This window comes from Canis lupus, chromosome 25, assembly GCF_048164855.1.
Source record: "Canis lupus baileyi chromosome 25, mCanLup2.hap1, whole genome shotgun sequence".
Classification (NCBI taxonomy): Eukaryota; Metazoa; Chordata; class Mammalia; order Carnivora; family Canidae; genus Canis; species Canis lupus.
In genome coordinates, this window is record NC_132862.1 from 13,627,898 (window position 1) to 13,641,632 (window position 13,735).

General features: G+C 36.5%; 1 long non-coding RNA gene across 1 annotated transcript in view; it reads left to right on the forward strand.

The window, feature by feature from the left end:
- The first annotated feature begins 2,878 nt into the window (after positions 1-2,878).
- LOC140616824 (uncharacterized) overlaps positions 2,879-13,735 on the forward strand; it is an 82,059-nt gene continuing 71,202 nt past the window's right edge. Inside the window, exon 1 of the long non-coding RNA XR_012017158.1 lies at positions 2,879-3,283. This is a non-coding gene — a long non-coding RNA (uncharacterized lncRNA). The remainder of the gene's footprint in view (positions 3,284-13,735) is intronic.

Sequence of the window (13,735 nt, forward strand, 5' to 3'; positions counted from 1 at the left end):
AACAGGGTTGGAATTAACTTTAGGAAGGTTTTAGAGTAACCTAAAGGAAAGGAGAAGAGGCACTGGTGGAGACAGATAAGTTTCTAGGTGGAGTAACAGGAATTAAGAGTTCCTATTGCAAAAGTAGGAGGTGAGTGAGATCATCTGTGAGCATGAAGGATCAGGGAGGTACTGGAGCTGGCAATTGAAAGAAAGTTTTGAATTAGTGTTGAAGGGAGAAACACCTTAACTAGGTATCCTAGGTAACCTAGGTAACTGCTTCTAAACATTTAAATCACCTAGTCACTTTGCTGATTTCATGCTCATTAAGCAATTAGTATGACGTTGACTTCTCTGTAGTTCTCTTAAAAAATTAGTTGTTATTATGATCATTGTTGTTATTACAGGAAAGAAATGCACTACGCAGGACCATATGTGTGTATTCAGGTCCATATAACAGTTATATTTCTTATTCTAAATCAGCACATTAAGTTTTTGTTTTATACTACTTGGAAGAATGTTGAGTTTGATTTAAATGAATGTCCTTGAACAAGCTCAATGAGAATGTGTTGACTATGGGGGCAAGTATCTGGGCCATCAAGTCCAGAGTCACATAGGACTGTGCCAGATTTGCCATGCACTCTGAGAGAAGGCCTCTTAGAGGACAGCCAATTTAGACTATTTCTATCTTGACTATTCCTCTGTCTTGAATTTTGCATATTATTTTAAGCTTTCCATTATCAATTATAGGACAACCCAAAACTAGAGCCAAACTAGGGTAAATAGACCTAGAAGTATCACAAGATACAGAAAACAGTTTAGGTCAATTACAAAAACAAAGACTCAGAAATGGATGATTTTGATAGAAAATAGAATACAACTTCTGATGTAATCACAGTCAAGGCACCATCTTCTTTAAAAGGCACATCAATTCATCCCTTCATTTTCTCATTCAGCAACTACTATTGATCACTCACTACCTACTGGAAAAATGGTATGAGCAAGTAAGATTAGCTCCATTGCTTGCAGTATCTGCTCTACATACTATCCAGATAAAACGTTTGCAGAGGAAATAATAGACTAAAACAGAGGAGAAAGGTTATTCAACTGTGTCAGTCTCTTACTGACAAATTTCTATGACTTAATCCAATTGCTGAACAATTAACAGATATTAACCAAAAAATACTGTGCTATATTCACCATAAAAAACAATAGTAAAGTACTGAAGAATCATTGAAAAGGAGATTGCATTGCTTAAAAAGAAAGTTGGGTGAGGCATCAAGGAATTATGGCCTTTATTTTTCTTATTTGAAGAATAAACAGAAGAGAATGACAGAGGACATTTATAAACAATGTTGCAACTGGAAGATAAATCTCAATAAAATAATAACAATATAATAATAAATTAATATAAACATCAAGAGTGGTATTTCATCATCAAATTGATGATCCTTTGGGAGTATTATAACAAGATCACTAGACACAGGCTAGTAAAAGGAATACTAAAAAAGCAAGTAACGAAGGATTCAACACGAAAATACACATTTCTCTATAATGCGAGTAGAGCTCTGGCAATAGTAAGAAGTGGAGATGAAAGAGAAACAGCATTTCTGCTAGCTACAAAAGCTAGGTCAGGTTCTTTTTATTGCTATGCATTCTACACATGCACACTCATGCACACACGCACACACACACGCATTCTGTCTATAAATGACCCTAAAGAGAGATAAAAAAAAAAAATTTAAAGGCTAACATCTTAGTGCCCAAAGCATTTGCTACAGTAGAAACAAGAGAGATGAGAAACCACACCTCGTGAATGTAGAACTATGTGAGAGTGACTGTGCTTTTCTAGTATGTGGTATTTCTTCATACTTCTGTCTCAGGGACCTTACAGAAACGTCCTGGGCAAAGCTTAAGGCCATTTTCTCCAGTATTTAGCAATGATCACGTAGGGCTGGAAGGATTTCTTTCTATACTTTAGATGGCTACATAAGAAATAAAGCGGAGGGGATGGGCAGTTGGAAATGAAGGGAAACAAAATTTACTAAGCACCTGTGAATCCTACTTTCTCTAGACATTTTACGTATATGACATATTTAAGCTCAATACCCATAAAAGGCAATTATTACTCCTAGTTTTTAAGAAATAGTGTTAGAGAGGTTATACATTGTCTAAGTAAGAGGAGAAGCTAGTATTTAAACACATAACTGTGTAACTTGGAGATGGTTCTGACCAGGAAGGACCAGGCCATGTAAGGCTATTGACTCTGTACAGACAGAAAAGATGTACCCAACAATGCAGCATGTCTGAGGTCTGAATTGTAACTGACTTATGCTAAGAGCATATCAAAATGTCAGATAAGAGTCTCTTTGACTTTAACTCACGACTTAGAGACAATAGAATGAGATTTGTTCTAAAAATTGAGATAGAAATTTCAATTCCTAAACAGTTAACTTGCACATCATAAAGTGTTACCCACATTTTGTTGGCCACACCAGAGCAGGAATTCCCAGAGAGTCACAGCAGGAAACAGTGTTGGGGAGCTGTCACCCATATCTTCCAAATATGCCTGGGGCCCCCAGGATAATTATCTCATGGGTTCCTCCATGTATTATTTGGGCTACCAAATAGGATTTAACTGTATTTTTTTTCTACTCTTCATTGAGGACTATAAGCTCCATGATATTCCATGAGTTTTTCCTCACTCTTGAATTGCCAGAGTTTAGCCAAGTTCCTTAATTCATGAAGACAGTCAATACATATTAAGTGAATGGGGAATAGCCCCTGTTTCTGTTACAGCAAAAGCAAAATAACTAATGCTGACCACATGATTGAGGGTATCGTGGGACACTCTGCCTGAACCAAGGAGACCATCTCCAGTCCCTCTGAAGCAGCAGTATGTCCTTTCATTGTTGCCAAATTCTTCTGATACCAAAGCTGCTGATGCCCTCGGTATGCAGCAAATACTGCACACATGATATTAATGATACAGTGATTTTAGTTTTCAACTTGTACCTGAGGAAAATAGTTCTGATCTTTTTTTTTTTTTAAGATTTTACTTATTTACTTGAGAGAGAGAGTGAGAGAGACAGAGCTGGAGGACAGACAGATGGAGATGGAAAGACAGACTCCGTCCCAGGACCTGGGATCATGACCGGAGCCAAAGGCAGAGACTTAACCGATTGAGCCACCCAGGTGCCCCAGAAATAGTTCCGATCTTCTTTGCTCATCTGCTTTATTTATGAATCCTGTATCTAACAGGATTATTTACATCCTGGGTCACCTAGCCCAAATCATTACCGAGGTAAGTCGAGAGGGAGTAAGATGTTGTCATTGTTGTCTTTGTTGGAAATTGTGTTGGATTTTTGCTCTCAGTATTTTTCCTTCCACTTCCCATTTCTAACTGGTTATTTACGCTCTTTGTGTTTCTTGCCCAAGATTTATGGGCTCAGAGAGAAGATTACTTCCCAGGTTTTGTTATCCTAAGGCCTGTCCTATCGTAAGAGATTAAGCTAAATGTCAGTGGAAATGAGGTTATTTGGGGGTAAAGGGGTAAGGGAGGGCTAAGTAAGAGTTTTTTAAAAATGTGAAGGGTGGGAGAGGAGGCAGTGATCAGACTTCAAAGCAAACTCCTTCCAGGAGTGACCAGGAAAGCTGGGCTCTGATCAGGAGACTCCTAAAAGCAGCTCAGATTTATGAACCCCTGTGGACCCCAAGAGCAGGGATCAGCAGGACTTCTGCAACTTGGACTAGGAGCAGCACCATAAGGACCCCAGAGCCCTACCTGCCACTTCCTGGATCATATAGAAACCTCTTGGATTCTGTGGAACCACAGAGAAGGATACAGTCCCTAAATGACAGAGATTGAATTTTCTGCCATCTGGTAGAACTACAGTTTAGAATTAGAATTTAGTTGATTTTTCATCCATTTTGAGTTTGAATTTAATATAAAGAATAAAATAATAAAAAATAAATAAAGACAGTCATAATGTTTGCACAATCAAGTGTGCCCTCCGAGATTTGATCCTGTTATCATTTTTAAATTTTTAAATGTAAAAATTCCTTAATGCATCTGCAATGAACTCATTCATTCAATGAATATTTATCGAAGGACTTTCAAGTGACAGGCATTTGGGATAGAATGGTGAACAGGGCACATAGGCCAGAGCTTATAGCCTAGCAGCAGGGTAAACTAGTAAACGGAATTAAATACAGTGTGCTAAGAATAATGATAGCATAAGAATTCCTTAGGGGAGAGATAGGAGACTATTTAAGTCAGAGTTAGGGAGCAGACATGAGAATGTTCCTCCTGGAACAGACTTGCACAGGAGAGAGTGCTCAGGAGTTGAGACAACATGGAGTTCCAGGTGGGGAGGGGTGAGAAAGGAGCCCAGAGAGGCCACCGAGGTCCAAGTCACTAATGGTTTGAAAGCAATGTTAAGGGACTTGGGCTTCCAAGTGATTTCTCAAACTTTTCATAGCTAGTACAAATTACCATCAGGTTTCTAAAGAGGTTTCCTTTCTTCCATTGCATTTTGCACACCTAAATGCCTATGGCTACTGATGCAGCCAGAAGAGTCTCTCTGATTTGCAAATTTGCTGGTTTGTATCTCCATTTCTTTCAGAGCTGTGCTATGCAGTAAACAGTGAAGGAAATTTTATGAGTCACAGATGGTTTTCACCAGAAAAGGGCAGTTTGCAACTTGGCTATGACCTGAAAATGGCTCCTCCTCCTTGCACAGGATTCCTTTATCTCTGTTTTGCTTCCTTTGTCGCAACATCGAACATCCCCAAGATTGCAGCAGCTCAGGTCCACTTCTGTTGTAAAATAAGGAAGGGAAAAACTGTTTCTACTTTCGCTTTAGGTTTATGTCATCACCTTTTAATATTTCAGTTCTGAAAATAAGATTGCATTTTAAAACCAACCAGATTAACTGATATACCAAACAAAGCAGTAGCCATACAACCCACCCAGAACTACATAGGCCCAGGTAACATAGGGCTGAACGCTGGAAGGGAATTTGCTCCAGGGCAGCGTAATGTAAGCTCTCCTACAGTAAAAATCTGACATGGCCATATTTTCTTTAAATCTTCTTTCAATTATGTCACCAGCACTTGAAAAGTTGAAGACAGCTTAAACATTAACTTTTAAGTCACTGGTTAAAATGCAAGGAGCGTTGCCTTACCCATTGCTAAAAATTTCCATTTTCCAAGGGCTGGAAAGATTCCAGTGAATGCCCCACCTGTTCAAGGCAGTTGGAAGAACAAGCCATTATTATGCAGCTGATTTTATATTCACAGTGTGCAACAGAGTTAGAGCTTAAAATTTAAAGAAACTTACAAACTTTTGAGAGCAGACAATAGAATGCAAAAAGAGATCTCAGACCTTTTTTTTGTACTCTTGAGTGGCAAGAGGCAAACTGGAAAAAAACAATAGGTTGACCTACAGAATAGTATCCTAACCAGCTAGAGAGTAAAATTAATTTATAAGGTGATACGTTTTTATGATCATTTAGCTTGATAATCTATATAATACTTTGTTATAGTTGAACTCTATCAGCTTCGGTGAATCCTATCTGGGAGATCCATGATGTAGACTGCTAGAGTTCATGTAAATACTATGTTTCCTATTCTGTAATGTCTGGCAGTGCCATCCACCAGGTCCTCATGACATAGGCCTATACTATGCAATAATGCCTAATACCCACTAACACATGGTCTGGTCTTCTGTGAGAGGACTAGGTAGCCTGTGTGAGGGGCTTGTGTGGCCATAGATGTTTAATATGTTTCAATCCTTAAAAGTAATAAGTTTAGAGTTTTGTTGGGGTCATTGACATAACAAGTCTTCAATTTCAATTGTGTCACTGAAGTGGGAGCCATCACACACTCTGGCCATCTTCCAGGGTAAGAGACAAGACTGAATGTTTGAAAAGGCAGCACTGCTGTGTGAACCAGAAGCATGGCTTCCAACCACAATCACTTGTGACTTCACTGTGACTCTCCTAATGCGAGATCCATTTAAAGCCAGAGTGTGAGAAAGTGGTCATTGTGATCTCTTACATTAACAAGCAATAGGAAAAAAAGGAGAAAAAAATATTCCATTCCAACAAAATCATAGGCTTTAGAACACCTGAACAAAACAACTGGAAGCCAGGGGTTTATAGAAAAGTAAGCAAAGAAATCACTTAGTTGAACTCGCAGTAAGAGACGAATGCTGTACATAAGTAAATAATTGTATTAGAATATTATTAGCATCTGAGTTTTATTAAAACGGAGCATTGTCTAAAGCTGAATTAAAATACAGAGCTCTTGATTAAACCAACCCCAAGAAATTTCATGAGATCAAGGAAGGATGTAACAAAAGATCACAAAATAACATATTAATAACGATGCTCATCTTTACCCTATCTGTCTAAAATGCATAAGTTTGGAGATTATCATCTATCTGGAAGATTATGAATCTTTTGCAGATAGTTTTACAAGATGGATCTACTGGTGACATTTAAAAAGTACTTAAAAATCTCAAAATGTGGGACGCCTGGGTGGCTCAGCAGTTGAGCGTCTACCTTTGGCTCAGTGCGTGATCCCGGATCCAGAGATCGAGTCCCACATTGGGCTCCCTGTGAGGAGCCTGCTTCTCTCTCTGCCTATGTCTCTGCCTCTCTCTCTCTCATGAATAAATAAATCTTTAAAAAACAAAATCTCAAAATGTGTTTGTCCACGGTCCTTTGATGAAATTAACACTACCAAAAAATAACATAAGTTAACACATCCAGAATAATATATAAAATATGCTTAAAATGGTTGTGGTCATTATTTATATATGCCAGGCATGCTTCCAAGAAAGCAAGATAAACTAAAGTTTATCTTCCTATGTCATTAGGCAAAGACACAATTCTTTACATCCAAATTAGTGTAGATTGCATTAATGAAGACTGAACGCACCATAAACAAAGCATACTTATATAAGTAGGCACTTAGTAGATTATTATTAGCATAAATTCCTATTGTGAAGTATTTTTCTTAAAGATTTCATTCATTTATTCATGAGAGACACAGAGAGAGAAAGGCAGAGACACAGGCAGAGGCTCCATGCAGGGAGCCCCACATGGGACTCGATCCCGGGTCTCCAGGATCACGCCCTGGGCTGAAGGCAGCGCTAAACCACTGAGCCACCTGGGCTGCCCCTGTGAAGTATTTTTTAAAGATATATTTATTTTATTTTAAAGAGAGAGACAGCACAATGGGGAGGGGAAGAGAGAGAGGGAGAGAATCTCAAGCAGACTCCCCCCACTGAGCATGAGCCTGTGGAGGGGCTCAATCTCAAGACCCTGAGATCATGACCTAAGCCAAAATCAGAAGTTGAATGCTTAGCCGCGTGAGCCACCCAAGTGCCCCAACTGTAAAGTTTATACTTAAAAAGAACATGCAAATTATCTATATTTTAGTGAATAATCCTCTAGAAACATTTAACGAAGCAGTATTGGCAATTCCTACTCTTATAATTAGGAAGCACTTCACTAACATCACTTAAAAAAAACAAACGCATAAATTTGAGAATAGAAAGACACACACTTAGTATGGATCATAATCAATGGGGAACCCTTAGAAACATTCTTATTTATTTACTTATTTAAGTTTTTCTTTAAATTCCAGTCAGTTAGCATACAGTATAATATTAGTTTTGGATGTACAATAGAGTGATTCAACACTTCCATACAACATCCAGTGCTCATCACAGCAACAGCCCTCTTTAATCCCCATTACCTATTTAACCTATCTCTGTACCCACATCCCTTATATATATATATATACCATCTCTTCTTTATCCATTCATCAGTCAATGGACACTTGGGTTGTTTCATCAAAATAAAAACCTTCTGCACAGCAAAGGAAACAATCAACAAAAACTAAAAGGCAACCTACACAATAGGAGAAGATATTTGCAAATGACTTACCTACTAAAGGGTTAATATCCAAAATATATAAATAACTGATACAACTCAACACCCCCCAAAAAATGTCCAATTAAAAATGGGCAGAAGACACAAATAGACATTTTTTCCAAAGAAACATACAGATGGCCAACTGGCACATGAAGAGATGCTCGACATCACCAATCATCAGAAAAATGCAAATCTAAACTGCAATGAGATATCAACTCACACCTGTCGGAATGGCTAAAATCAACAACACAAGAAACAAATGTTGATGAGGATGTGGAGAAAGGGGAGCCCTTTTCCACTGTTGGTGGGAATGCAAACTGGTATGGTCACTCTGAAGAACAGTGTGGAGATTCCTCAAAAAGTTAAAATAGAACCACCTTATGATCTAGCAATTCCACTACTGGGTATTTACCCAAGGAGACATTCCTACTTATTTAAACAAGCTCTTTGATAAAAATTTTTTATAGTACACCTCCCTGAAGATTCAAAAAAGGAAAAAAGAGGGCAGACTCCCAAGGAACTCAGAATCCCTTAATATTTGCTATCAAAAGCATATTTCAGTGTCGAATGAGAAAACAGCTAGCATTATTTAACATCCTTTTGGAAATTTGGGATAAAGCATGAGATAAACAGAAATAACAAAAAAGTAACTATTTGAAAGAATTTCATTATTTGTAAGTAACATATTCATGAGTCTAGAAACCTAAGTGAGTAATCACAAATCTCTTAGAATTAGTCAGAGTTTATTAAAGACAGAATTAAAGCTTCATGTTGAAAAAGTAGTTTATAGTATAACAACAGTTAACAGTTTGTAAAAATAAGAGGAAAAAGGGTCACATAAATAGCAACAAAACAATAAATGGAAAAAAATCCAAAAAACTGAAATTCCTGGGGGTTGCTCTAACAAATGTGTACAGGGTCTATTAAATAAATACACATACACAAACACAGAAAAGACCTTTAAAATTACCATACTATGTGATGAGATTAAATGTTTCATGTTTCTGGATAAAAAAAATAATAAAGATCTGTGAAGATATTAATTCATCTCAGATTAATTTACAAATATAACGATCTCAATCAAAATGTCATTGGTTTTATTCCATTAGTGAAAATAAAATGATGTTTCTAAAAGCACTAGAAAAGCAAGTTTGTGGGAAAAAAAATAAGAAAATTTTGAAAAGAAATTATGGGAGATTTGCCCTGTTAGACATTAAAGTATATTATAAGGCAAAAATAACAGAAGAGTAGACAATCATTGCAAATATTGTTAGACAATGAAACAACTGATCCAAAAGAGAGCTTAGTGGTGCCTGGGTGATTAATCAGGTAAGCAACTGGTTGATTTCATTAAGGTCATGATCTCAGGATCATGAGATCAAGCCCCGAGAAAGGCTCTAGACTGGGCATGAAGTCTGCTTAAGATTCTCTCTCTCCGTCTCCCTTTGCCTCTCCTCACTTGCACTCTCTCTCTCTTTTTCTCTAAAATAAGTAAATAAATATAAAAGAAAGCACAGCGCATATGAGTTTAGAAGTAATCATGAATCAATAGTGAAGAAATGAATTATTAAATAGTTCTGAAGAAATTCAAATTATTGAAGGAGGGTATCAAGTTTATTTCTCACAATGTATATTACAATAAATTCCAGGTGGATTATGGGACTATAATGTAAAAATTAAAAATGCAAAAGTGCTTTCTGAGTATATACATATTCTTTTAAGTCTGCCATAAAAACAAAGTTACATTTAAGTGGATTTTTAAATTTTTTAAATCCTATATACAAAATAGACTAGAATTTTATTTGGCAAAGGTCAGAGACAATATACTTGTAAAATATATGGTGGGTAAAAGGTTAATGTCCTTTCTTCTTTTCTCCTTTTTGTTCTTCAACAATGTATTAAGCTTGGGACAACAATGTGTAGAAATTGAAAATGTAATGCCAAACAACATAGATTTGGTCTCCATGGCTCTTGCTACAGGGGTACCTCCCTGAGTGGAAAGTGGAGAAAAAGATGCCCCCTGTTGGCAAATTGTTGAATTAATAAGGGCTGGATTTTAGGCTCCACCGCTCTCCTTGGTTGCGGCCCCTGGGCAAAATGTGGGTACAGCCCTACATGGGGACTCTCAGTCCCCCTGTTCACAAACAGGCAAAAAGGTCAACTGAACAATTCCTATAGCAGCATGCAAGGCAGAACAGGGTATGGAGTACTGAACCTGAACTGAAGAGTCTGGGAAGGCTAACTGGGAGAAATGGTAATTACACTGGGACCTGAAGAATGAGCAATATCTACACATAAGTACAGAACGGCATATTTACAGGGCGCCTGCATGGCTCAGTTCATTAAGCGTCTGCCTTTGGATCAGGTCATGATCCTGGGGTCCTTGGATAGAGCCCGGTGTCAAATTCCCTTGCTCAGTGGGGAGTCTGGTTCTCCTTCTGCCTCTGCTCCTGCTCTTTCTTTCAAATAAATAAATAAATAAAATATTTTTATTTATTTTTTTAATAAAATATTTTTTAAAAGAAAGAATAGTGTATGTGTGAAGGTAAGATCCTCATTTTGTAAACAACTCTTGCAACCAATAAAAAAAAATTGCCATCACAAGATAAAATTAGGCAAAATGCACTAAAATTCACAGAATTTTAATCGGAAAATCTGAACACTGATTATTTGGGAGGCCAAATAATCAAAGAAATGCAAATTGAACCAGCAATTGAGATACCAAGTTTCTTCTATAAATTTGAGAATACTTGACAGTTTGTATTAAAAGCCCTAAAAAAAAAAAATAAATAAAAATAAAAGCCCTGAAAGAACTCATAGCCTTGGGATCCCTGGGTGGCGCAGCGGTTTGGCGCCTGCTTTTGGCCCAGGGCGCGATCCTGGAGACCCGGGATCGAATCCCACATCGGGCTCCCGTGCATGGAGCCTGCTTCTCCCTCTGCCTGTGTCTCTGCCTCTCTCTCTCTCTCTCTGTGACTATCATAAATAAAATAAAAGAAAAAAGAAAAAAAAAAGAACTCATAGCCTTTATTCAGGTAATTTCACTTTAAAAATTTTAATAACAAAAAAATAAAAATAAAAATTTTAATATCAATAACACTAATAATAGTAATGCAAAGATGTAATGTAAGATTATTCATTTTCAAACATTATGTATACCATCAACTGATAAATGGATAAGCAGAAAGTGGTATATCCAGTGGAATAAAGTTCTAATACATGCTACACCATGGATGATCCCTGAAAACCTTATATCAAGTGAAAGAAGCCAATCACCAAAGATCAAATACAGTAGTGGTGGTTGGAATTGGGGGTGTGGGGAGGGAATGAGACAGGTGAAGTTTCTTTTATAATGAACTAAAATTAATTGTGGTGATGGCTGCACATACTTGTAAATATTGTAAAAAACCACTGCATTGCATAATTTAAATGGATTAATTGTACAATATGTGAGTTATAGCTCACTAAAGATTTTTTAAAAACAGTATGTCTAGTAGCAAATAGGAGGAAAAAACCCAATATCCAAAATTTTTTATTTTTTATTTATTTTTATTTTTTTAAAGATTTATTTATTCATGAGAGAGACAGAGAGAGGCAGAGACACAGGCAGAGGGAAAAGCAGGCTCCCTACTGGGAGCCCTATGTGGGACTCATCCTGAAACTCCAGGATCACGCCCTGAGCCAAAGGCAGACGCCCAACAACTGAGCCACCCAGGCATCCCTCCAAAAAGTTTTTAAATGGTTAGACAATATTGTGATACAACTATAAGTTGGAGTAGTATATGTGAAATGCTGCATTATATGATGTTAAGGTGTAAAAATGATATTAAAATCTACTTACACCTGGGGTGCCTGGGTGGCTCAGTCAGTTAAGAATCTGACTCTTAGCTTTGGCTCAAGTCATGATCTCAGGGTCCTGGGATCAAGCTCCATTTCACCCTCAGTAGTGAGTCTGTTTCAGATTTTCTCTCTCCCTCTCCCTCTGCCCCTCCTCCCGCTCACATGCCTGTGCTCTCTCTCTCTCTAAAATAAATAGTAACTCTTTTTTAAAAAATCTACTTATATCTATTATATAATATTGACATCTAGTTATATTTGGATATTGGCATTTGTGAGTGATTTTATCTCTTCTGTTTGTTGTTGTTCATTAAAAATCTTCTGTAGCATAGGCATCTCATTATTTTCACAATGAAAGGAAATGACTCATTAGGAAAAAAAGATTGAAAAAAATTTGAAAACTTAAGATAATGCCCAAAACTAAACTTCTGGAAGAAAAATATAGGAGCTAGAAGTTAGAATATTAAAGGCTCATTGTGTTTCTTTTCTGTTTGTTCCCGTTTTTTAAAATGTGTGTAATATTTTACACAATTAACTTTATGCCCTACACTTCCTGTGGTGACCCACAAGCTATTTAAAACTTTCTTTCTCTCATATTAGTCATTCAGAAGAAAAAGGAAGCTGTTCACAAATGATATACAGCTCTAAAAATCCTATGTTCTTGCAATTTCAACATAAAAAAACGGGAGGGGGTGATTCAATTAGTACACAACAGTAAGATTTCTAAAGTGTTGATTCACTTAGAAATGATAAAGTAAAAAACTACTAAAAAAATATTGAAACCATGGTACAAGTTTTAGAAGTATTTAAGCTGACCTCCTTTCCAAAGTGTAGGGTTTAAGCTGCTTAAAAGCAATCTTTTCTAAAATCAGCTTCACCTTTTCAAAATGGAAAGAGCAATATCCATAATTTGATAAGCAGGATTGAAATAATGAAATGTCTATTATTTGCTTTGAAATACTTAAGCAACAATAAAGAAAAGGAAAAAATGGATGGATAAAGCATATGTGGCAAATCTTTGATAATTGTTAATTATAAGTTATTGATATATTTAATCCTACTGTACATTTTGAAACTTTTTATAATGAAATATTTTTTGAGTGGAACATTTTAAATTTCTTAAAAAGAATATAAGTATAACCTACAGTAAGAAATCAATAGATACACAAGACAAAGAGGAAGCTTACAAATCTTAGGTAATATACATATGCTAAAGACACTTAAATTCATCTTGTGACTTCAAACATCAGTAAGCCATGTGAAGAAAAAAAAACCCAACTCCATATTTAGTTGTAAATTAGAAGAAGTAGGAGACTTTCTTTATATTGTCCTACGAGGTAGAACTCTGACCAATGGGTATAAACTCCAGGAAGACAAATACTGCAAAGATGGAATAGGTTGCTTTGGGAAGTTGTAATTTACTCACTCCCGGAGATATTAGCTAGACATCCTCTTGGAAAGGCAGTTAGAGGAAGATTTCAGGCATCAGTTGTGGGGCTGGACTAAATAAAATTCCTTTAAGCTAACTTTGTTATTCAACCAAAGAGTGAGGCATAATAATGAGCTGGTTACTAGTTCCATGGCTCTGGGGCCAATCATGCTCAACCTCTAGGTGTCTATGAAACAATATTTATCTCTCAGGGTTGTTGTGAGGATTCAATGATAAAATATATATAAAGCATTAAAACAGTGCCTAGCATATAGTAGGTACTCATCAATATTAAACTTTACTGCTATGATGATTAACAACATAAGCTTTGGAGTCAAACATCAGCTTCGTAGCCCAGGCTCTACCATTTGCTATACCTTTTTATTTAAATATCTAACAGTTTATTTAAGTTTCTTTAAATCCTTTTACACTAAATATTGAGGAGCAAGTGTTAAAATTCGTTAAGTAATGTGCACATGATACAAGATTGATTTTGTATCAATACAAACAACATTTTGTATTGATAAACACAAACGACATTTAT